Genomic DNA, 22,921 nt, shown 5'->3' with positions numbered 1-22,921 from the left:
TGCCTGAGTCTCACTCTCTCTTAACTCACTCCTGTTGCCTGAGTCTCACTCTCCCCTCACTCACTTCTGGTGCCTGAGTCTCACTCTCTCTTAACTCACTCCTGGTGCCTGAGTCTCACTCTCTCTTAACTCACTCCTGGTGCCTGAGTCTCAGTCTCTCTTAACTCACTCCAGGTGCATGAGTCTCTCACCCTCTCTTAACTCACTCCTGGTGCCTGAGTCTCACTCTCTCTTAACTCACTCCTGGTGCCTGAGTCTCACTCTCTCTTAACTCACTCCTGGTGCCTGAGTCTCAGTCTCTCTTAACTCGCGCCAGGTGCCTGAGTCTCTCACTCTCTCTTAACTCACTCCTGGTGCCTGAGTCTCACTCTCTCTTAACTCACTCCTGGTGCCTGAGTCTTCGTCTCTCTTAAAACACTCCCGGTGCCTGAGTCTCACTCTCTCTTAACTCACTCCTGTTGCCTGAGTCTCACTCTACCTTCACTCACTTTTGGTGCCTGAGTCTCACTCTCTCTTAACTCACTCCTGGTGCCTGAGTCTCACTCTCTCTTAACTCACTCCTGGTGCCCGAGTCTCACTCTCTTTAGCTCACTCCTGGTGCCTGAGTCTCTCACCCTCTCTTAACTCACTCCCTGTGCCTGAGTCTCACTCTCTCTTAACTCCCTCCTGGTGCCTGAGTCTCTCACTCTCTTAACTCACTCCTTGTGCCTGAGTCTCTCACTCTCTCATAACTCACTCCTGCTGCCTGAGTCTCACTCTCTTAACTCACTCCTGCTGCCTGAGTCTCACTCTCCCCTCACTCACTTCTGGTGCCTGAGTCTCACTCTCTCTTAACTCACTCCTGGTGCCTGAGTCTCACTCTCTCTTAACTCACTCCTGGTGCCTGAGTCTCAGTCTCTCTTAACTCACTCCAGGTGCATGAGTCTCTCACTCTCTCTTAACTCACTCCTGGTGCCTGAGTCTCACTCTCTCTTAACTCACTCCTGGTGCCTGAGTCTCACTCTCTCTTAACTCACTCCTGGTGCCTGAGTCTCAGTCTCTCTTAACTCGCGCCAGGTGCCTGAGTCTCTCACTCTCCCTTCACTCACTTCTGGTGCCTGAGTCTCACTCTCTCTTAACTCACTCCTGGTGCCTGAGTCTCACTCTCTCTTAACTCACTCCTGGTGCCTGAGTCTCACTCTCTTTAGCTCACTCCTGATGCCTGAGTCTCTCACCCTCTCTTAACTCACTCCCTGTGCCTGAGTCTCACTCTCTCTTAACTCACTCCTGGTGCCTGAGTCTCACTCTCCCTTCACTCCCTTCTAGTGCCCGAGTCTCACTCTCTCTTAACTCACTCCTGGTGCCTGAGTCTCACTCTCTCTTAACTCACTCCTGGTGCCTGAGTCTCACTCTCTTTAGCTCACTCCTGGTGCCTGAGTCTCTCACCCTCTCTTAACTCACTCCCTGTGCCTGAGTCTCACTCTCTCTTAACTCCCTCCTGGTGCCTGTGTCTCTCACTCTCTTAACTCACTCCTGGTGCCTGAGTCTCTCACTCTCCCTTCACTCACTCCCGGTACCAGAGTCTCTCACTCTCTCTTAACTCACTCCTGATGCCTGAGTCTCTCACTCTCCCTTCACTCACTTCTGGTGCCTGAGTCTCTCACTCTCTCATAACTCACTCCTGCTGCCTGAGTCTCACTCTCTTAACTCACTCCTGCTGCCTGAGTCTCACTCTCCCTTCACTCACTTCTGGTGCCTGAGTCTCACTCTCTCTTAACTCACTCCTGGTGCCTGAGTCTCACTCTCTCTTAACTCACTCCTGGTGCCTGAGTCTCACTCTCTTTAGCTCACTCCTGATGCCTGAGTCTCTCACCCTCTCTTAACTCACTCCCAGTGCCCGAGTCTCTCACTCTCTCTTAACTCACTCCTGGTGCCTGAGTCTCACTCTCTCTTAACTCACTCCTGGTGCCTGAGTCTCTCAATCTCTCTTAACTCACTCCTGGTGCCTGAGTCTCTCACTCTCTTAACTCATTCCCAGTGCTTGAGTCTCTCACTCCCTCTTAACTCACTCCTGCTGCCTGAGTCTCACTCTCTCTTAACTCACTCCTGGTGTCAGAGTCTCACTCTCTCTTAACTCACTACTGGTGCCTGAGTCTCACTCTCTCTTAACTCACTCCTGGTGCCTGAGTCTCTCACTCTCTCTTAACTCACTCCTGTTGCCTGAGTGTCTCTCTCTCTTAACTCACTCCCAGTGCCCGAGTCTTTCACTCTCTCTTAACTCACTCCTGATGCCTGAGTCTCACTCTCTCTTAACTCACTCCTGGTGCCTGAGTCTCACTCTCTCTAGCTCACTCCTGGTGCCTGAGTCTCACTCTCTCTTAACTCACTCCTGGTGCCTGAGTCTCACTCTCTCTTAACTCACTCCTGGTGCCTGGGTCTCACTCTCTCTAGCTCACTCCTGGTGCCTGAGTCTCACTCTCTCTTAACTCACTCCTGGTGCCTGAGTCTCTCACTCTCTCTTAACTCACTCCTGGTGCCTGAGTCTCACTCTCTCTTAACTCACTCCTGGTGCCTGAGTCTCACTCTCTCTTAACTCACTCCCAGTGCCTGAGTCTAACTCTCTCTTAACTCACTCCTGGTGCCTGAGTCTCACTCTCTCTTAACTCACTCCTGGTGCCTGAGTCTCTCACTCTCTTCACTCACTCCTGATGCCTGAGTCTCACTCTCTCTTAACTCACTCCTGGTGCCTGGGTCTCTCACTCTCTCTTAACTCACTCCCGGTACCTGAGTCTCTCACTCTCTCTTAACTCACTCCTGATGCCTGAGTCTCTCACTCTCCCTTCACTCACTTTTGGTGCCTGAGTCTCTCACTCTCTCTTAACTAACTCCTGGTGCCTGAGTCTCACACTCTCTTAACTCACTCGTGGTGCCTGAGTCTCACTCTCTCTTAACTCACTCCTGGTGCCTGAGTCTCAATCTCTCTTAACTCACTCCTGGTGCCTGAGTCTCTCTCTCTCTTAACTCACTCCCAGTGCCTGAGTCTCTCACTCTCCCTTCACTCACTTCTGGTGCCTGAGTCTCTCACTCTCTCTTAACTCACTCCTGGTGCCTGAGTCTCACACTCTCTTAACTCACTCGTGGTGCCTGAGTCTCACTCTCTCTTAACTCACTGCTGCTGCCTGAGTCTCACTCTCTCTTAACTCACGCCAGGTGCCTGAGTCTCTCACTCTCTCTTAACTCACTCCCAGTGCCTGAGTCTCTCACTCTCTTAACTCACTCCTGGTGCCTGAGTCTCACTCTCTCTTAACTCACTCCTGGTGCCTGGGTCTCACTCTCCCTTCACTCACTTCTGGTGCCTGAGTCTCTCACTCTCTCTTAACTCACTCCTGGTGCCTGAGTCTCACACTCTCTTAACTCACTCCTGGTGCCTGAGTCTCACTCTCTCTTAACTCACGCCAGGTGCCTGAGTTTCTCACTCTCTCTTAACTCACTCCTGGTGCCTGAGTCTCTCACTCTCTCTTAACTCACTCCTGATGCGTGAGTCTCACTCTCTCTTAACTCACTCCTGATGCGTGGGTCTCACTCTCTCTTAACTCACTCCTGGTGCCTGAGTCTCAATCTCTCTTAACTCACTCCTGGTGCCTGAGTCTCACTCTCTCTTAACTCACTCCTGGTGCCTGAGTCTCTCACTCTCTCTTAACTCACTCCTGGTGCCTGAGTCTCTCACTCTCTCTTAACTCACTCCTGTTGCCTGAGTGTCTCTCTCTCTTAACTCACTCCCAGTGCCCGAGTCTTTCACTCTCTCTTAACTCACTCCTGATGCCTGAGTCTCACTCTCTCTTAACTCACTCCTGGTGCCTGAGTCTCACTCTCTCTAGCTCACTCCTGGAGCCTGAGTCTCACTCTCTCTTAACTCACTCCTGGTGCCTGGGTCTCACTCTCTCTAGCTCACTCCTGGTGCCTGAGTCTCACTCTCTCTTAACTCACTCCTGGTGACTGAGTCTCTCACTCTCTCTTAACTTACTCCTGGTGCCTGAGTCTCACTCTCTCTTAACTCACTCCTGGTGCCTGAGTCTCACTCTCTCTTAACTCACTCCCAGTGCCTGAGTCTAACTCTCTCTTAACTCACTCCTGGTGCCTGAGTCTCACTCTCTCTTAACTCACTCCTGGTGCCTGAGTCTCTCACTCTCTTCACTCACTCCTGATGCCTGAGTCTCACTCTCTCTTAACTCACTCCTGGTGCCTGGGTCTCTCACTCTCTCTTAACTCACTCCCGGTACCTGAGTCTCTCACTCTCTCTTAACTCACTCCTGATGCCTGAGTCTCTCACTCTCTTAACTCACTCGTGGTGCCTGAGTCTCACTCTCTCTTAACTTACTCCTGGTGCCTGAGTCTCACTCTCTCTTAACTCACTCCTGGTGCCTGAGTCTCACTCTCTCTTAACTCACTCCCAGTGCCTGAGTCTAACTCTCTCTTAACTCACTCCTGGTGCCTGAGTCTCACTCTCTCTTAACTCACTCCTGGTGCCTGAGTCTCTCACTCTCTTCACTCACTCCTGATGCCTGAGTCTCACTCTCTCTTAACTCACTCCTGGTGCCTGGGTCTCTCACTCTCTCTTCACTCACTTCTGGTGCCTGAGTCTCTCACTCTCTCTTAACTCACTCCTGGTGCCTGAGTCTCACACTCTCTTAACTCACTCGTGGTGCCTGAGTCTCACTCTCTCTTAACTCACTCCTGGTGCCTGAGTCTCACTCTCTCTTAACTCACTCCCAGTGCCTGAGTCTCACTCTCTCTTAACTCACTCCTGGTGCCTGAGTCTCTCTCTCTCTTAACTCATTCCCAGTGCCCGAGTCTCTCACTCTCCCTTCACTCACTTCTGGTGCCTGAGTCTCTCACTCTCTCTTAACTCACTCCTGGTGCCTGAGTCTCACACTCTCTTAACTCACTCCTGGTACCTGAGTCTCACTCTCTCTTAACTCACTCCTGGTGCCTGGGTCTCACTCTCTCTTAACTCACTCCTGATGCGTGAGTCTCACTCTCTCTTAACTCACTCCTGATGCGTGAGTCTCAATCTCTCTTAACTCACTCCTGGTGCCTGAGTCTCACTCTCTCTTAACTCACTCCTGGTGCCTGAGTCTCACTCTCTCTTAACTCACTCCTGGTGCCTGAGTCTCTCACTCTCTCTTAACTCACTCCTGATGCGTGAGTCTCACTCTCTCTTAACTCACTCCTGATGCGTGAGTCTCAATCTCTCTTAACTCACTCCTGGTGCCTGAGTCTCACTCTCTCTTAACTCACTCCTGGTGCCTGAGTCTCACTCTCTCTTAACTCACTCCTGGTGCCTGAGTCTCTCACTCTCTCTTAACTCACTCCTGGTGCCTGAGTCTCTCACTCTCTCTTAACTCACTCCTGGTGCCTGAGTCTCACTCTCTTAACTCACTCCTGGTGCCTGAGTCTCACTCTCTTAACTCACTCCGGGTGCCTGAGTCTCTCACTCTCTCTTAACTCACTCCCAGTGCTTGAGTCTCTCACTCTCTCTTAACTCACTCCTGGTGCCTGGGTCTCACTCTCCCTTCACCCACTTCTGGTGCCTGAGTCTCACTCTCTCTTAACTCACTCCCGGTGCCTGAGTCTCTCACTCTCTCTTAACTCACTCCTGGTGCCTGGGTCTCACTCTCCCTTCACTCACTTCTGGTGCCTGAGTCTCACTCTCTCTTAACTCACTCCTGGTGCCTGAGTCTCTCACTCTCTCTTAACTCACTCCTGGTGCCTGAGTCTCAGTCTCTCTTAACTCACTCCTGGTGCCTGAGTCTCACTCTCTCTTAACTCACTCCTGGTGCCTGAGTCTCACTCTCTCTTAACTCACTCCTGGTGCCTGAGTCTCACTCTCTTAACTCACTCCTGGTGCCTGAGTCTCACTCTCCCTTCACTCACTTCTGGTGCCTGAGTCTCACTCTCTCTTGACTCACTCCTGGTGCCTGAGTCTCTCACTCTCTCTCAACTCACTCCTGGTGCCTGAGTCTCACTCTCTCTTAACTCACTCCGGGTGCCTGAGTCTCTCTCTCTCTTAAAACACTCCCGGTGCCTGAGTCTCACTCTCTCTTAGCTCACTCCTGGTGCCTGAGTCTCTCACTCTCTTAACTCACTCCTGTTGCCTGAGTCTCACTCTCTCTTAACTCACTCCTGGTGCCTGAGTCTCACCCTCTCTCAACTCACTCCTGGTGCCTGAGTCTCACTCTCTCTTAACTCACTCCTGGTGCCTGAGTCTCTCACTCTCTTAACTCACTCCTGGTGCCTGAGTCTCTCACTCTCTCTTAACTCACTCCTGGTGCCTGAGTCTCTCACTCTCTCTTAACTCACTCCTGGTGCCTGAGTCTCTCACTCTCTTAACTCACCCCCTGTGCCTGAGTCTCTCTCTCTCTTAACTCACTCCTGTTGCCTGAGTCTCACTCTCTCTAGCTCACTCCTGGTGCCTGAGTCTCACTCTCTCTTAACTCACTCCTGGTGCCTGAGTCTCTCACTCTCTTAACTCACTCCTGGTGCCTGAGTCTCTCACTCTCTCTTAACTCACTCCTGGTGCCTGAGTCTCTCACTCTCTCTTAACTCACTCCTGGTGCCTGAGTCTCTCACTCTCTTTTAACTCACTCCTGGTGCCTTGTAGTGTAGTTCCTATTATCCCAATAGGCTCTGCGCATTGGAATAATACCTTCAATAGTATAGGCCTAGACCAGACGTTAACTAGGTCTTCTATTGTCGATATTAGACTTAAAGTTTTGGGTTTGCCAGCTAGCTCAGAGTTCACTAGAAACTTTCTCGAATAGGCAAGGAGGAGTTGAACCTCCCTGGGTAGACAAGAAGGGATTTAGTTTCTGACAACCATAGAACATGACAACTTTGCTCTCCCCTAATCAAGAGTGTATCTCTAGAGTCGTGTGAAAACAAAAGACAACTTATTTTACTCAGTCAGTACGTGCATTCTTAGTTTCATCAGATTGTAGAGAAAAGGAAGAGACAGGCGTGTTCAATAAAAGATGTTATTTATTGATCAGTCTCTTTTCTCATACAAGAGAAATGGATCGATATTATCGCAATACTTATGGTTAAGTAAAGTGCATACAATAAAAGCAGAAGTATAAAATAATACTGTAAAAACATTTATATGGTTTCTAAGCCATATGGTGGTTTAAAATGGATAAAATAGATACATACATATAAACATTTGACTAATCGTACTCAACTGGTGCTTCTAACTACGCCTACCCCAGTGTACCTGACCTAAGCCTAATACGTGGGCGGAAATAGAAAGTAGCAGTTTAAGTTAAGTTTGTTTTGCCAAGTGACTGACTCAAGAATTCTCTGCAAGGGGTTATTCAGTTCTGTACCTTGAATCTAGTATGGTTGAGGGATGGTATCTCTCGTCTTTGGTCTCGATATTCCAGGCTGCCTGCAAGGGCTGCTTGGAAGCGCCGGAGCTGGATTTCTCGGCAGGAGAAAGCAGCGTCTCGTTCTCAGCGCGTCAGGAAGGCGGGGCTGCGCCAGCTGGGTCCGCTCTGTGTTGGGCTTCGGCAAGTCTGGCTGCTCCGATCTCGTCACCACCGCGTGTGTTTGCTTAAGGCAATATCGGTAATATTTATACCTGTAAGGTGCCGAGATTGACGTAAGGATGGACATAGATACGTCAATAAGGATGTCATACGAACTGGTCGTTAGCACATTCTTTTGCTGAAGTTCTCGGTGAAATCAAAACAATGGCCGCAGGGTTTTTCCCAGGTTGTCATAGGTTTGATTTGTTTTGAGAACTCCGTATGCCTTATCAGGGGCTGGAGGAATATTGCTTGCCTAATTAGATGGCAAGCGTTATGACCTAATCAGATAACGCGTTCCTGTGCCGTGGTGTGGCTTAATCAGATAACGGTTTCTGCATCATGGGATGGCTGCTAGTTAATTGTTAACCAGAACAGGGTCAGGAATAGGGGGATCGATACAGAACCTATAGGAATACATCACACCCACTCCACGCTAACTATGGCCATATTTACAAATCTAGGCATAGTAAAACATACTGTAGAGTATCTTGTATACCTTACCACCCCAAAATACATATAATGCATTTCGAAATTATGTAATATAACAAAAAAACAGTCACATGTATTATATGCACTCAAGCTGTAGAATAATGCTAAAGTAATCACGCATATGTATACATTATTACTAATTTGTATATGAGAATTACACATGAAATGGCTCTTAATACAGAAAAAAGGTTCGAGACCACTTCATCACAGAATAAAAATAATTATGAACATACCAGCGGGCAGCTAATGTCTATAAAGTTTCTAAAAAATAGAAATTTAGTTCTCTAAGAATAGTTCTTACTTTAAGCAGAAGATAAGTGTCCCGAAAAAATCGTAAAAATAGTTTGGGGCTGCTGAAAAAATTGCTGTCCGTGAACTGGAGGGGAAATTGTTCATGCTATTTTGTTATTAAAGTTGAAGGCCAAATTCAGAGTGTTGGGAACGCCGTGTGCTAGCTTGCTCAAAAGTCGTTATTTCTGCTCTGGTGAGAACATCATATCATTGAGACTGTCGAAAAAGCTGTCAACAGCTTCCTGTGAAAGTTCCACTAACTCGGGAAAAGATGTAACCATGCATTCGTGTGCATGATTGTCTCCATTGACGTTTTGATTAGTATTGCTGACAGAAGGTCGTACCTGATCGATGCTGCTTTCATCTTGAACTTCACTACCCCTCAATCGTAGTGGTGAAGTTTCCACGAATGCCGTCATCAGGATTGGCAGCCGTTGAGGGCAGCACAATGCATGAGCCGTTACCGGACCCAACAATGTTTCTGCATCCATTGGCGCATCCGATTGTAGCGTCAGACAGGTGTCCAACACGCATTCTTCTCCGCACAGCATGCACCTTAATACAGGTAAAACACATCGATGCCACATTGGTCGAAATGAAAGAAACCAAGTCATGTTTAGGTCTCTAAGCCGTGAAAGTCCCAGGATTTTTGATATCCGGTCCCGGTATCCAATGGCTCGGATTGTTTCTTCCCTTGTCGCAGGTGTTTTGTCTGTGACATGGTTTGCCATAACGAAATATAAGGACCAAGAATAGGATTCCTGCAATTAGTCCCAAAATGAGGGGAAGTCCGCCAAAAATCGAATGGACGAAGTCTGGAAAAATACCCAGTATGGCCTTGAATGGTGTTAATGCCATTGAAAATACTGTCTTAAATACATTTGAGACTCCACTGGTATCAGAAATATTTAAGATTTCATTCAGGATTTCTGCAAATGTATGGGGGAATTAGTTGATAGCAATGAGTGAATCTCTGCAGTCGTCCTTGCGACTAGGAGATCATACGTTTCTTTTGATGACGTGAGCCTGGTCGGCGTCTGAAGAAGCACTGTTTTCATTCTGCTTAAAGTATCAATTCGAATAGAAGTAATTTTCAAGTTAGGCCATGCCCTTGCCTCCCTGTCTGGAAAGGAGCTGGGGAACAATAAGCGTCCACAGCACATGACCTTCGCAGTCGTAGTTATGAGATAAGGAATCCCGGGCAGAAGACTACAACATCTGCGATCCACAATTAGAATGTAACTCCCGTTATAGAGTCTTTTAAAGAATGGTTCTATCTCTGTTGCAGGTGCGCCTAACTGGTGACCTGAAAGGTTATTTGAGTTCCCTTCACAGGCTCCATGCAAACTAATTCCATTACACAGAAGTGTACCGCTTAGTGACATCGCACAATTATTGCCACTAAGAAACACTTTATGTCCTTTATTACGGAGACATGCATGTGAATAGGGCAAGTTCCATGTTGTCTTAATGTACCCTTTTCCCAATTTTTCGTACATGCCAGCCTGTATATATTTTTGGCAGTATTGAAACCTGAAAGTAGATATTGGAATATTAATTATCCCATGTATTATCCATTCAATGACAGGTCGTTCTGACATTGTCAATGGTAATCTCTCGAGTTTCTCAATGCTCAGGATTGTATAATCAGCACCCTTCTGTGCCATACTGATTTGTTTATCAGTAAGGTTAAAGATATTGAATAGTGACGTTGTGTTGATTAAACGCCAAGGCACATAGCCTGAACGCAGATTTTGTAACGTCCAGCCAAGCTGTACAATAGAACGCAATTGAGACTGACCGTGTTGTAATAACAGTAAGTCTTGCGATATTATGTCGATTGCTGAAGACACAATGCTGTCCAATGAAAAGATTCTGGAGGACAGAGTCATTAACCCATTGTCCACTACAGAAAGTGATTTTTCCAAATTAATACGGTCAATTTCCCGTATGCTTTCTGCTGTCTCAATTTGAGTTATCTTCCAGGCCTCGTTGTAAGCTGCATATATAGAGGCTGCTATGAAGCGTTTTTGACGCTGTTTGCGCGGTCCCATAATGAAATCACGCAAGTCAGCACCATCAGTAAGTAAAGTTAGGTGTTGCTTAATTTCTGCCAGTGTGGAAGTTTGTAGCCATTGAAGGCAGAGTTTGCCCACACTGTAGGTGGTGATTATCCCTGGGTGTTGTCTTTGGGAATATCGAGGGTCTGGCCTGGTCAATGTGAACCCCTGTGTTTTGTTCAGGAATCTGTCTTGACAGTTATTAGTATCTGTGGGCCAGATTAACCATTGTTTCCAATCAGGATGTGTTCTGTTTTGGTTTAATACATAGTTTACGTCTATCTCTTCATCTGTAGAGCTATTGCTGTTCATTGTTGGCCTTGGAATAGACAGTTTGTTTAAGTCTTTGATTTTGGCTAGGCCAAGACAGGTAGTTTGTTGAACAGTGTCATTCAAAAATATAATTTGTTCTGGGATCATGCAGGCTCTAAACAATGATTCTATACCTTGTACTTGCCATTCTTTTGTACCCCAAACACTTTTTACTTCAACATTTTTGTCCCAATAATCAAAACCAAATGTATTCATTTGTTCAAAAAACGAGTCCGAATATATCAATTTCGTGTTTGTAAGCATGGTTTTTGTTCCTGTCTTATTTGACAATTTGAAATAAAATGTTTCAGCATTACTTGTGTTGAACCCTGAAAAATATAAATATTTGTCATAAAACGTTCTTGAGCTTCCTTTTGGAGGGGTTGCACAATGTTCCCATTGATTATAATTTAAAACATTTCTAGGTTGTGCCGATTTATGTAGAAAATGGTTACCATAGTGGTTGTAACAGTACATACTATCATAATTAGATGAACCCTGCAAATAATCATGTTTGGTAAATTTAGCAGACATCACTAGGTCAGACATCATATCATTAATGCTTTCAAAGTCCCAATCATCAGCAAATGAGCTTGGTTTTACAAAGTCACTCAACGAGATCTTGATTTGGTGTGGATATTTCAGGATTTCAACCGGACCATAAATTTCATAGTCAGTGTTGTCCCATGTTACCCCACCCGGTATAGGATTGGCTGTGAAGTTGACTGAAGAAAGTTCTCTTTTCTCGACGTGTGAAGACGTGTGTGGTTTGAGGATCAAGTTGATTTTCTGGCTTGCTGTGTCCATTTTAGCATATTTTCCCTCAATGAAGCGTCCCAAGCATAGTACCATGATGAGCCAAAGTATGAGGATAAATGCACCAAAGGCCACCCAAAATTCAATCCATGGAGAAATTAGATATGTTTCTTTCAGTTGTTTCAAAAGTTCCTTAGCTTTATCTTTAAAGGTTTTTGTTGATGGCTGTGTCTTTGATTCACTGAGGTCTTCAGAGGAATCATTGAAGTTTATGAAGTAGCCGGATGCCGTTCTGTCAATTGTTCCAATTGCTTCAGGATTAATGTTTCTTGCAGCTTCAGCATATTCATTTGTTACTTCATTGTAGGTTGGTGTGTCTCTACTAAATGTTTTTATTTGGGTTTTTAGAGGTGTGAGTTCCAATGCATTGTTGCATAGTCCTTGTTGTTGTTCTGTAGGCGTTTCGAATGTGATTACCCTCTTAGTTAGGACCTCTGTATTTGTAGCAAAACTTGGTGTTCTACTACTTATCGGGAGTCCACTTGGCCTACTGTTTGTTATCGGCCACATGATTGTGGTTTTACCAGGTCGATGGATACAACTCGGTTCTCCTTTTTACCAGCAAGCGGCGGTAGTACAACTGATCTTGTCCCGTTGATAGACAAGACAGGAACTGCTTTTCTGTAAGAAGGCCCAAATTCCTTCTTTACCCCGATCTTTTCTCTGACTAGATCCCCGACTTTTGGAATCCAGACAGGCCTTGCTGGGACAGGTGGTGTTTCTTCAGTGGTGGTTGGCTGCTGTTTTAACTTTATGTTGCTCAGGTCTTTTCTTGTTTCGTTTAAGTCCTGCAAAATAGCCAAACGATCTTTGATATCAAAGCTTTTTTCTTTCACCACTGAAGTCTGACTGTCAAGATCTAAGACCATCATCCTAGTCCCAAACAACAATTCGTACGGACTGAATCCCTTCAGAGAATTTCTTGGTAGGTTGTTTAGACTACGTTGGACACTTATTAGATGTTTGACCCACCCAGCTCCCGAACCTAATATCCTTCCTGTTACAGATTGCTTTATGCCTTGGTTTTTTCTTTACACCATCCCGTATCCCTCAGGAAGGAAGTGAGAAGAATCCCGCTTCGCTATGCTCATTTGGCCATGCTTCCCCACAGGCTTGAGGGCTAAAGTGAAAACATTGGTCAAACGTAGCATGCTCCTAGCGTATATGCCATTTAGACTTGCAAATCTTTGTATAACAATCCCGACGTCAGCCGAGTGCTGGGGTCTACATTATAAGTGGAAACTAGTCTTTGTTTGTTAATTGGACGCATTATTTACACTGGTCTTATTGATTATTGTTTAGCCCTTCTCGAGTGAAACGCCATGGTATTACACCGTTTCTCTCGCCGCTGCGATCTCTGTTGCAGTCCGGGCATTTTTTTACAAAAATGTGATGCTGCAGGCTCATGCCTGGCCACCAGTACACTGATTGTAGTTCTTCCAGAGAATCTTTTAGTCTGAGATGACTAAGACCCTCACCTATATGTGCGTCTACAATTAACAAAGTTCTCCTGTCCATGTTTGGAATTACTCTATCCCCCACTCCAGGGATTCGAGCAAAAGGGACGGAGTTTGCATCGATTATGTATGTATAATTGAGTGGATAGTTGATCGGTAGCGCTGAGCAGTCGCCTTTTGATGACGTTTTCACCGCCAGCACTGTTTCACCGTCAATGTATTTCACTGTACGCTTTTTTCTAGCTACGGAAGCCGATTTAGTTGCTACCGCTGTGGCTGTCTCAGCCAATGAATTCCCTGCAACGTGAACGCCATCACGTTGATGACTCAGTGTATGTATCACGTGAGTCTTTGGTAGTTCGTTCTGTAACAGAACTATTTGTTCCCAAAGCAGTTTTTGCTTTATTGTTGCACCTGTGTCATCTTTGTAACCGTTTTGAATCCATTTCTGCAAATCGTTGTTATATGATTTGACGCAGTAATATGAATCGGACACTATAAGTGTCGGGAATTCGCGATCTGCATTATCTAGCGCCATTTTCAATGCTAGTAGTTCAGCTCGCTGAGCTGTACAATCTCCTAGAGATTGTGTTTTAGTGATAGCTGGTTTAAATTTCCCTTCGTGCCAGCGACCTTTAACGATCGCGCACGCAGCACTGTAAGCATGTTTACCCCCCACTGCGGGTTGTGCTGATCCGTCTGTATATATTATACAGCCGTAATGTTCTAGAGGCAGAATTTCGGTCGGCGGAGGACATTCGAATTCGTATTGGAGAAATTCTTGTGTTTTTAAGTTGGGATCAAATTCATATACCACGTCTGTTGCAGCAAGAGAATTAGCCCACTGTATCCACCTAGGATGTAGTGCTTTAGCATTCGGAATGCTTGCCTTTGTTACCGCCTCTAGGGCTGGTATCGGTGTCACGATTATTATTCGTTTACCTTGTGCCAGGGCTCGTTCTTTTGCTATAGCTGTCTGTGTTGCGGTAAGAATTTTTTCCGTTGGGCTAAATTTCATTTCAGCTTTAGTGTACAAGTGTGATTTGAATGCAATTGGTACCTTTTCTCCCTCATTAGAGGTCAGGTATGTGAATCCGCATCTTCCTGGGATGACTCGAATCACAAGATTGCGTGTGTTATCACGTGTTTCTAATTTTGTTTTAATTAACATGTCTGTTTGTAAGGATCTCAGAATTTCTGTGTGTATTTGAGTCCAATTGGTTCTTTTAAAATCTGGTTTTATTAGATCATAAAGGGGTTTGACCCTTTCTGCGTAATTTGCAATGTATGTTCTTCCGAAATTTAGGAAGCCTAGAATTGACTGTAGGTTTTTTAGTGTTCTAGGTGCTTGGAGTACGGCACATTTCTCTAGGAAATTGTCAGCCAGGCTTTTGCCTTCACTTGATAATTCATATCCTAAGAACAGGACTGTTAGATGGGCAATTCTAGATTTGTTAAAGTTGAATTTGTAACCCTCTGCTGCGAACCCAAGTATTATGGTGTTCACTCTCTTCAAGTGAGTATCCAAGTCATCATCTGTTAGGTATATGTCGTCGACATAAGATAATGCTTCGTCATCATATGTTTGTAGTAACTCTGTTACTCTCGCTGAGAATAATCCTGGGCTGTTCTTGTACTCCTGGGGTAACCAACAGAATTGTTTTTGAGCGCCATTTATTGAGAACGCGGACAAGTATCTGCTCTCTGGTGCTATATTTTGACAAAAGAATCCATTAGAAATGTCTAATGTTGTTTTGTATTTTTTGCGCACTATGTTATTCATTAGTGCAGCACTATGCGAGTTTTGCACTGCAAAAGTTTTGCAACATGAGTTAAGGTGTCTGTAATCCAAAACTAGATGATATGAGTTGTCCGGTTTGGAGACAGGAAACAAAGGGTTGTTCATTTGTGAGGTGCAAGTTTCAATCACCCCCTGGTATTCAAGTTGATATAGGATCTCTTTTACCTGTTTTTTAGCTTCTTGCTTAATTGGGTACTGTCTCTGTGCAGTAGGTTGTGATTTTAACTGGATTTTGTGAGGAGGAGAGTCCTCATCCCATCCTACATGATTTTTATATAAAGCAGGAGCTTGAGCTACTGCCCATTTTCTAGCAAGTGTGTATTTTTTATGAATTGGAATATTATTTGAGAAGGCAGGCATAATTATTTCTTCGCCATGTGGGCACTCCCTGACAAACTCTGGTGGCCAGTCTTTTTCAGCTAGAAGGATGTCATAGCCCTTGGAGAGATTATCCCAAAATAGGCCCCTTATTTTTCTAGTCTTATCCCCTTCTATACGTAAAGTTATTTCATATATTTTGTGAGGTTTGCTAACTCTGGTGTCTGCAGTTTCCACTTGAAGGTATTCATTCGTGTCCACTGTCTCCAGATGAATCATAAGGACTTTGCGAGCTATGCTCACTTCTGCTGCGCTGTCTGCATTGTCTGAGCCCATTCTCCGCTTTTCAGTTGTGTCCTCAGTATTCTCGGCATTGTTAATTACTTTATTACTGGCTACCTTCTTTTTTGGAAATTGTAATTTCTTTTTTAGATGAGCAGGTTCCTTGTCTTTGGACTTGACGTGCTCTTCCCTGTGTTCTGATCGTCCTCTTCTTTCCGATTTCTGCAAGGAAGTCTGAAAAGATTGAGAGGGACGTGTATCAATTTCTTGATATCTATCAGGCTTCTTTATATTATCCCTATTTCTAAGATTGTATTTTTTCCCAGAGGGCTCACTTTGGGGAGACCTGCGTCCTTGGTTCGGAGATCTTTCTCTCCGCCGAGGAGACCTTCCTCTGGACTGGAATTTCTTTTCTTTAGGATTGGATTGTTTGTTTCCATCCCAGCTCTTTTTTTGTGTTGTTAAATTATTTAAAAAAAATACTTTTTCAGGACTTTCAATCAGTTGGGGTTTTACTGGTATTCCACCTAAACTATCTCTACCTAGTTCCTCATAGGATTTTTCTATAATTCTGGCAATTTCAGCTGGTTAGTCTGCTATATCTGTTTCTTTTAACCTTTGGCGGATCGCCACGTTTGCTGCTTCTCCCTTTATATTGGCTAGTAATATAGCCGAGACCTGCTTGAAGTCTTTCAGTAATTTCATACCAAGAGTTAAAGCGGGTTCTGGACCGTATTCATCTTGAATTTGTTTTAGCACATCTGGTATTACCGAGATGGATGGAACACCATGCGTTTTTGTGTAAATGGAAGCAAAGACTGTACCCCAAGTGTCACAGTCCTCCACGTGTGGTGCGATTCCCATTGGAAGACAGATAGTCAGAATCCTGTGTTTTTCTAACGGGGTGGTGTCTGGAAACACCGCCTCTATTTGGGTGATTTTTTGTGCTAACCAGAATGGTATTTGTTCCCGTTTAGCTGGTACTTTACCTAGGCAGGACTGTATGTTCTGTGGTGTAATTTTATTTGTGTTCCCCTGATGAGGGGTCAGCTGTGGAATTTTAATTGCTGGTTGGATTGTTGAAGTCCTCATTACATATTGGACTAATTGTCTATGTACTTTTATTAATTGTTTTAGTTGTATTAAAAGATCTGCTGCAGACATTCCTTCGATGTCTGGATGTGGTGTGTATCCGGCTAGGACCGGCCATGTTGCTCCTGGTCTACCTAATGGACCGAGCCTGGTGATGTGATTATTATGTTTTAGGGCGCCATTAAACAAGAGCAGGTGCTCTTGGAATTTAAGTGGTACTTCCACCTCCTCGAAAGGAGTGTACTCATTAGGAGGTTCCTCTGTTTTGTAATAGTGGAAGTGCTTTGTTACAGCGTTTGCTGCTGGAAAGTGTATCCATGAATAGAATACCTCTGTCTGCCGATATTCGTGTGCCTCTATTACGAATATGACTGTGCCACCTCTAGGTGTCAGTCCATTTTCTATAAGTTTTAAAGTTACAGATTTTCTTATGTTGACCGGGATGAGTATTATATCCGGGTCTGCTTCTTGCATAGTATTATCAGCTGCTATGAGTTCAGCTGCTATTCTAGCTGCCTCTCTTTCTCCTTCACTGTCTGACATTGTATTGTCCAGAAGGTTATTCCGTTTGTTTGTAGATCAGGTTTCTTATGGAAATAAAGATTAGATGCACAATATTTTGGAACAGTGTATCCTTCAACGTTGATTGAACCAAGAACCATACATAGGAGTTTCCTCCTGCGAGGTTTGGCGGATATTACCTTTCACCCACTCCAGACGTCTTTGGAGTATTATGGGAAAAAAGGGGTCTGAGTGAAAAAGCACGACTGAGTTACTCTAGTGTCTTGCGTTAGTTTTATCGCCTTTCCAAACGGTTGGGCGCCATGTAGTGTAGTTCCTATTATCCCAATAGGCTCTGCGCATTGGAATAATACCTTCAATAGTATAGGCCTAGACCAGACGTTAACTAGGTCTTCTATTGTCGATATTAGACTTAAAGTTTTGGGTTTGCCAGCTAGCTCAGAGTTCACTAGAAACTTTCTCGAATAGGCAAGGAGGAGTTGAACCTCCCTGGGTAGACAAGAAGGGATTTAGTTTCTGACAACCATAGAACATGACAACTTTGCTCTCCCCTAATCAAGAGTGTATCTCTAGAGTCGTGTGAAAACAAAAGACAACTTATTTTACTCAGTCAGTACGTGCATTCTTAGTTTCATCAGATTGTAGAGAAAAGGAAGAGACGGGCGTGTTCAATAAAAGAGGTTATTTATTGATCAGTCTCTTTTCTCATACAAGAGAAATGGATCGATATTATCGCAATACTTATGGTTAAGTAAAGTGCATACAATAAAAGCAGAAGCATAAAATAATACTGTAAAAACATTTATATGGTTTCTAAGCCATATGGAGGTTTAAAATGGATAAAATAGATACATACATATAAACATTTGACTAATCGTACTCAACTGGTGCTTCTAACTACGCCTACCCCAGTGTACCTGACCTAAGCCTAATACGTGGGCGGAAATAGAAAGTAGCAGTTTAAGTTAAGTTTGTTTTGCCAAGTGACTGACTCAAGAATTCTCTGCAAGGGGTTATTCAGTTCTGTACCTTGAATCTAGGATGGTTGAGGGATGGTATCTCTCGTCTTTGGTCTCGATATTCCAGGCTGCCTGCAAGGGCTGCTTGGAAGCGCCGGAGCTGGATTTCTCGGCAGGAGAAAGCAGCGTCTCGTTCTCAGCGCGTCAGGAAGGCGGGGCTGCGCCAGCTGGGTCCGCTCTGTGTTGGGCTTCGGCAAGTCTGGCTGCTCCAATCTCGTCACCACCGCGTGTGTTTGCTTAAGGCAATATCGGTAATATTTATACCTGTAAGGTGCCGAGATTGACGTAAGGATGGACATAGATACGTCAATAAGGATGTCATACGAACTGGTCGTTAGCACATTCTTTTGCTGAAGTTCTTGGTGAAATCAAAACAATGGCCGCAGGGTTTTTCCCAGGTTGTCATAGGTTTGATTTGTTTTGAGAACTCCGTATGCCTTATCAGGGGCTGGAGGAATATTGCTTGCCTAATTAGATGGCAAGCGTTATGGCCTAATCAGATAACGCGTTCCTGTGCCGTGGTGTGGCTTAATCAGATAACGGTTTCTGCATCATGGGATGGCTGCTAGTTAATTGTTAACCAGAACAGGGTCAGGAATAGGGGGATCGATACAGAACCTATAGGAATACATCACAGCCTGAGTCTCTCACTCTCTCTTAACTCAATCCTGGTGCCTGAGTCTCTCACTCTCTCTTAACTCACTCCTGGTGCCTGAGTCTCACTCTCTCTTAACTCACTCCTGGTGCCTGAGTCTCACTCTCTCTTAACTCACTCCTGTTGCCTGAGTCTCACTCTCCCCTCACTCACTTCTGGTGCCTGAGTCTCACTCTCTCTTAACTCACTCCTGGTGACTGAGTCTCACTCTCTCTTAACTCACTCCTGGTGCCTGAGTCTCTCACTCTCTCTTAACTCACTCCTGGGGCCTGAGTCTCCGTCTCTCTTAACTCACTCCTGGTGCCTGAGCCTCACTCTCTCTTAACTCACTCCTGGTGCCTGAGTCTCACTCTCTCTTAACTCACTCCTGGTGCCTGAGTCTCCATCTCTCTTAACTCACTCCTGGTGCCTGAGTCTCTCACTCTCTCTTAACTCACTCCCAGTGCCAGAGTCTCTCACTCTCTCTTAACTCACTCCTGGTGCCTGAGTCTCACTCTCTCTTAACTCACTTCTGGTGCCTGAGTCTCCGTCTCTCTTAACTCACTCCTGGTGCCTGAGTCTCTCACTCTCTCTTAACTCACTCCCAGTGCCAGAGTCTCTCACTCTCTCTTAACTCACTCCTGGTGCCTGAGTCTCACTCTCTCTTAACTCTGAGCGCCAGGATGCTCCTTTCAGAGCGACAGTTTGCGCTTTATAAATATCACATACAAATACAAATACAAATACAAACTCACTCCTGGGGCCTGAGTCTCACTCTCTTAACTCACCCCTGGGGCCTCATTTATGAGGCCTTGCGTCAGTTTTGCACAGCTGATGCGTCACTTTTTGTGACGCATCGGCGGCGTAAAACATGTGCCTTGTTGCGCAATATTTAAAAAGTGACGCATCTAGTGAGATGCGTCACTTTTTAAACCCCTGCGCCACATTATACCTGCGTCAGGTATAATGTATGCAGAGGGGGCGTTCCCCCGCAAAAAGCCTCGCAATAGTGACGCAGTGAAATCTATGAGATTTCACTGCGTCACTTTTAGGACGCTGTTGCGTCAAAATCTTGCGCCTGCCTCACAGCAGGCGTAAGACTGACGCAAGTCCTTTCACATGGGGCTTTCCCCATGTGAAAGGACGCATTGCTGGAGTTGCGTCACTTTTGTGACACACTCCAGCAATGCGTCACTTTTGCGCTTACAGATACGTCAGAAATACTGACGTATCTGTAACTCTTGGCGCCATGATGCGTCATACATTAAATATGACGCATCATTGGTGTCGCAAGGAGTGCACAGTGAAAAGTGACGCATCGCTGTTTTCACGCAGCGATGCGTCACTTTTCATAAATAAGGCCCCTGGTGCCTGAGTCTCACTCTCTCTTAACTCACTCCTGATGCGTGAGTCTCACTCTCTCTTAACTCACTCCTGGTGCCTGAGTCTCACTCTCTCTTAACTCACTCCTGGTGCCTGAGTCTCACTCTCTCTTAACTCACTCCTGATGCATGAGTCTCACTCTCTCTTAACTCACTCCTGATGCGTGGGTCTCACTCTCTCTTAACTCACTCCTGGTGCCTGAGTCTCTCAATCTCTCTTAACTCACTCCTGGTGCCTGAGTCTCACTCTCTCTTAACTCACTCCCGGTGCCTGAGTCTCACTCTCTCTAGCTCACTCCTGGTGCCTGAGTCTCACTCTCTCTTAACTCACTCCTGATGCGTGAGTCTCACTCTCTCTTAACTCACTCCTGGTGCCTGAGTCTCACTCTCTCTTAACTCACTCCTGGTGCCTGAGTCTCACTCTCTCTTAACTCACTCCTGATGCGTGAGTCTCACTCTCTCTTAACTCACTCCTGATGCGTGAGTCTCACTCTCTCTTAACTCACTCCTGATGCGTGGGTCTCACTCTCTCTTAACTCACTCCTGGTGCCTGAGTCTCTCAATCTCTCTTAACTCACTCCTGGTGCCTGAGTCTCACTCTCTCTTAACTCACTCCCAGTGCCTGAGTCTCACTCTCTCTAGCTCACTCCTGGTGCCTGAGTCTCACTCTCTCTTAACTCACTCCTGGTGCCTGAGCCTCACTCTCTCTTAACTCACTCCTGGTGCCTGAGTCTCTCCCTCTTAACTCACTCGTGGTGCCTGAGTCTCACTCTCCCTAGCTCACTCCTGGTGCCTGAGTCTCACTCTCTCTTAACTCACTCCTGCTGCCTGAGTCTCACTCTCTCTTAACTCACTCCCGGTGCCTGAGTCTCTCCCTCTTAACTCACTCCTGGTGCCTGAGTCTCACTCTCTCTTAACTCACTCCCAGTGCCTGAGTCTCACTCTCTCTAGCTCACTCCTGCTGCCTGAGTCTCACTCTCTCTTAACTCACTCCCGGTGCCTGAGTCTCTCCCTCTTAACTCACTCCTGGTGCCTGAGTCTCACTCTCTCTTAACTCACTCCCAGTGCCTGAGTCTCACTCTCTCTAGCTCACTCCCAGTGCCTGAGTCTCACTCTCTCTTAACTCACTCCTGGTGCCTGAGTCTCTCCCTCTTAACTCACTCCCGGTGCCTGAGTCTCTCCCTCTTAACTCACTCCTGGTGCCTGAGTCTCACTCTCTCTTAACTCACTCCCAGTGCCTGAGTCTCACTCTCTCTAGCTCACTCCTGGTGCCTGAGTCTCACTCTCTCTTAACTCACTCCTGGTGCCTGAGTCTCTCTCTCTCTTAAAACACTCCCGGTGCCTGAGTCTCACTCTCTCTTAACTCACTCCTGGTGCCTGAGTCTCACTCCCTCTTAACTCACTCCTGTTGCCTGAGTCTCACTCTCTCTAGCTCACTCCTGGTGCCTGAGTCTCACTCTCTCTTAACTCACTCCTGGTGCCTGAGTCTCTCTCTCTCTTAAAACACTCCCGGTGCCTGAGTCTCACTCTCTCTTAACTCACTCCTGGTGCCTGAGTCTCACTCCCTCTTAACTCACTCCTGTTGCCTGAGTCTCACTCTCTCTAGCTCACTCCTGGTGCCTGAGTCTCACTCTCTCTTAACTCACTCCCGGTGCCTGAGTCTCACTCTCTCTAGCTCACTCCTGGTGCCTGAGTCTCACTCTCTCTAGCTCACTCCCAGTGCCCGAGTCTCTCACTCTCTCTTAACTCACTCCTGGTGCCTGAGTCTCACTCTCTCTTAACTCACTCCTGGTGCCTGAGTCTCCCTCTATGTTCAGAGTCTGTACATTTCCTGCCTGTTTTTGTGTAAACATTGGTGTCTGGCTGTGTCAGCGCCTGCAGCGTGTGCAGTGCCTGTGAGTGATGGATGGCAGCGGCTGTCCTGCTGTCTGTCTGTAAGGGACAGAAAGAGTCAGAGTCTGTCTTTGAAGCAGCTGAATGCATAGGGACATTGAAAAAGGAAAGGGTGTGGAACATTGGCGCTCTTACGGTTTCAGCCCTGGATTGAATTATAATAATAAAAGAATGAATTGTTGCGAGTTACTTTTTTCAGAGAAAAAAGCATTTCCGCCCGGTCTCGAACCGGGGACCTTTCCCGTGTTAGGTGAACGTGATAACCACTACACTACGGAAACTCATGAGAGGCGCTGTGGGGCACTTTTTACTTTAATGAGTCCCGAAGGCAACTGGAGAGACGCAGTGGTATAGAAGCATTTCTAAAGTTCTTTCAGTGTCTCACTAAATGCATGAACTCAATGCTGCACAATCATCATGTCTCACTGAATGCACAGTACTCAATGCTGCACAAGCATCGCCTCTCACTGAATGCACCGTACTCAATGCTGCACAAGCATCGCCTCTCACTGAATGCACAGTACTCAATGCTGCACAAGCATCGCCTCTCACTGAATGCACAGTACTCAATGCTGCACAAGCATCGCCTCTCACTGAATGCACAGTACTCAATGCTGCACAAGCATCGCCTCTCACTGAATGCTCATCACCGTGGGCTGCAGGAGAAAGAGGGTGATGAAACCAATCAGTGCAAGTTTCTGTGAAATACATAAAGCTGCTCTCCTCAGGGTGGATAAATCACCAGTAAGGGTTGGCGCCCATTCCTGGCATGTGACACGTGTCACTCTGTCATGTGGCATATGCCACAGCTGACGTGACATATGGCGCAGATTTTTTACATGGTATTTTATGATTATCAGTTGAGGATTTCTAAATGACTATCTTTCACTCTGCTAAAATAAATAAATTGTTTAAAAAACATAAAAACAATATAAAAATAGACTTTCCCCAGGTGGGGTTTGAACCCTTGTCAAAAAGTACTCACAGA

At 45.8% G+C, this 22,921-nt stretch overlaps 1 non-coding gene across 1 annotated transcript; it reads right to left on the bottom strand.

The window, feature by feature from the left end:
- Positions 1–22,141: 22,141 nt before the first annotated feature.
- Positions 22,142–22,214, bottom strand: TRNAV-AAC (transfer RNA valine (anticodon AAC)). Its single transcript has one exon. It is a non-coding gene; the product is annotated as a tRNA-Val (tRNA).
- Positions 22,215–22,921: the final 707 nt, after the last annotated feature.

The sequence above is a fragment of the Lissotriton helveticus genome, chromosome 1_2 (genome assembly GCF_964261635.1).
Source record: "Lissotriton helveticus chromosome 1_2, aLisHel1.1, whole genome shotgun sequence".
NCBI lineage: Eukaryota > Metazoa > Chordata > Amphibia > Caudata > Salamandridae > Lissotriton > Lissotriton helveticus.
This window is presented reverse-complemented; position numbering and strand designations above follow the sequence as displayed.